Below are 3,074 nucleotides of genomic sequence, written 5' to 3' on the forward strand. Positions count from 1 at the left end.
TAAATAATTCCACTACTTCTCTACTCACGCAAACACATGAAATCATGGTTATCATAAAATATCATTTCATGGCCTTGGTCTCATATTCGTGTCTGGGTAGAATTTGATGTGCATACTTCTCTACTCATGACTTACATACACACACATTTGCTCCCATGCGAGCTCGCATACCTACCCATTGACCTGGGCTTCAACTAGCATACACTCACACTATTGTTATACACTGGAGGGAAGGGAGTGCACATAGCATTGTAGGGTATTGTATCATGTCACATCCTAACAAGCCAATCAAAATGTATCACTCACACTCCACCTCTAATTTACCTTAAAGTTCATATAGAGTAGGTAGACTCATGTCACATCCTAACAAGCCAATCAAAATGTATCACTCACACTCCACCTCTAATTTACCTTAAAGTTCATATAGAGTAGGTAGACTTATTACCATCGCTAGAAGGAGGGTTTGAACCTCCGACCTTGTGGTTAACAGCCACACGCTCTAACCAACTGAGCTATTCCAGCTAATTCTTTGTAATAGCTCAAGCCCAACACATCCTTATAAGGAATGTTTCATCCCCTCTCCAACCAATGTTGGATCTCACAATACACTCTCCTTGGGGGCCCAACGTCCTTTCTGGCACAACGCTTGGTGACTTACTTTGATAGCTTTCGTAATAGCCCAAACCCACCGCTAACAAATATTGTCCGATTTTGCCCATTACATATCATCATCAGCCTCACAATTCTAAAATGAGTCTACTAGGGAGAGGTTTCCACACTCTTCTAAGGAATGCTTCGTTCCCATTTTCAAACACTAAAAAATATTGTCCATTTTTTACCGTAACAAATCGTCGTCAGAATCACAGTTTTAAAACACGCTACTAGAGATATTTACAGACACTTATAAGTTATTCTTTCATTGTCCTCTCAAACCAATGCGGGATCAGAGGGCATGGGTTCAAATCCCACTTCTGACAACTCTCAAATAAAGGTAAAATAAAAATACAATAGCATATCATTTTTTGAAATCAATTGAACTCACTGGAGATTTAAAATTGTCACGACATGATTTTTTAAGCATATAAGAACTGTAATAACTTCAAAGCACAACTATAATAACTCAACTTTCTAAGACTTCAAATCATTATTCATGACACATCCTAACAAAGAAAAAATTTCATAAAAATTGAAAGGAGATTGGAAAACTAAGGACAATAATTCGTAACACATAGAACTGACGTGACAAAGAAAAATTTGATAAAAATTGGAACGAGATTCGAAAACTAAGGACAACAACTTGTACATATAGAACTGATGGCTTGGGACGACCCTCCTCTATGACCTTAACTAACAATTAGTGATCACCCAAAAAGGAAAAGAAATATCTAGTGCAACTAAATAAGTAACCTACTTGTAGGCGGTAATCGAGTCCTTGATCGAGCGAGTTGCCATGGGTTTTTCTTTAGGCTATAGAATGTTTAGGTGTAGATTATATGTAACGACCCTAGTTTTCTAGGGACCTAGAGTCACTAGAACATGCATGATGTAACTGCTTTATGCTAAAATATTTTTTACATTATGTTTTTGTATTGAAGCTACCCCTAAAAAGAACACAATATTATTATTAAGAATGTTAGATTAAGACTGTAACAATGTTAGGAATCACGAACCTACATAATTATATGACATTGTCCACTTTGGTTGGAGGGTTAAATTTTTTCATATACTAAAATGGAATGATGCATTCCCATTGATAAAAAGAGAGATGAACCTCCGACCTTATGGTTAACAATCATACGCTCTAACCAACTGAACTATTCCAACAAATTATGAGTATTAGCCTAGATATTGTCTACTTTGACTCATTACATATCGTTGACAACCTCACAGTTTTAAAACACGTCTAATAGTAAGAGATTTCCACATGCTTATAAAAAATGTTTCATCCCCTCTGCAACCGACGTGGGATCTCACAATCCACCTCCTTGTGTTTCCAGCAATCTCGTTGGCACACCACCCAATGACTAACTCTAATACAATTTGTTACAAACCAAGCTCACCTCTGATATTGTCTACTTTGGCTAATTACGTATCACCATCAGCCTCACGATTTTAAAATATGTCTACTAGGGAGAGATATCCACAACCTTATAGTTAATGTTTTGTGTCCCTCTCCAATTGCTAGCAGATATTGTTTGTTTTGGCATGTTACGTATCGTGTAAGTTTAAAAGTTTTAAAACGCATCTTTAAGAGAGAGGTTTCCACACCCTTATAAGGATTGCTTCATTCCACTCTTCAACCAGTGTTAGGTCTCATAATAAATAGTTAAGATGGTTGAGTTGTTGAAGGCTTTAGGACTCAAGTTTTGGTCCTTGTGAGTCGGTGGGTTGAAATCGAGCTTTTATAACTTAGAAATGTTTTGTTTTATAAAGTGCTATTCTTTATAAAAAGTTGAAATCGAGCTTTTATAACTTAGAAATGTTTTGTTTTATAAAGTGCTATTCTTTATAAAAATAGTTATATAGAATAGGTAGAGGGTGTGCGTTCAAATCCCACTTCTGACAACTCAAATAAAGGTAAAATAAAAATACAATAGCTTATCATTATTGAAATCATTTGAACTCACTAGAGATTTAAAATGGCTTCCAAGCTTCTACAAAAGTTAGTATTGTACAAGTTTACCCTTACACCTGAATCTCAAGGACACTCTGATTTTCTATACTACCTGAGTGCATAACAAATGATGATTTGTGAGCCTGGAATACACTGGCGTCCTTGATATAACTGTCCACTAGGACCTCTATTAATTGATTCATAATTACCTATGTTAAAAAAAAATCAGCTTCGGAAAGGTAAAAAATGTAACTCTATTAATTGATTCATAATTACCTATGTTAAAAAAAAATCAGCTTCGGAAAGGTAAAAAATGTAAGGGTTCAAGTCAAAAATGTCAAATCAAGCCAAATATGTCGTTTTTTAACCTAAAATTCCGAGAAGCTAAGCCGAAGGGGCCGGTGTATGTAGTAGTGACCCTGTCATTGAGGGACATTGACACATGAGCAAGTCGCAAAGT

General features: G+C 35.9%; 1 non-coding gene across 1 annotated transcript; it reads right to left on the reverse strand.

Moving 5' to 3' along the window:
- Positions 1-448: 448 nt before the first annotated feature.
- On the reverse strand, positions 449-522 carry TRNAN-GUU. Its single transcript has one exon. It is a non-coding gene; the product is annotated as a tRNA-Asn (tRNA).
- Positions 523-3,074: the final 2,552 nt, after the last annotated feature.

This window comes from Cucurbita maxima, unplaced genomic scaffold (genome assembly GCF_002738345.1).
Source record: "Cucurbita maxima cultivar Rimu unplaced genomic scaffold, Cmax_1.0 Cma_Scf00204, whole genome shotgun sequence".
NCBI lineage: Eukaryota > Viridiplantae > Streptophyta > Magnoliopsida > Cucurbitales > Cucurbitaceae > Cucurbita > Cucurbita maxima.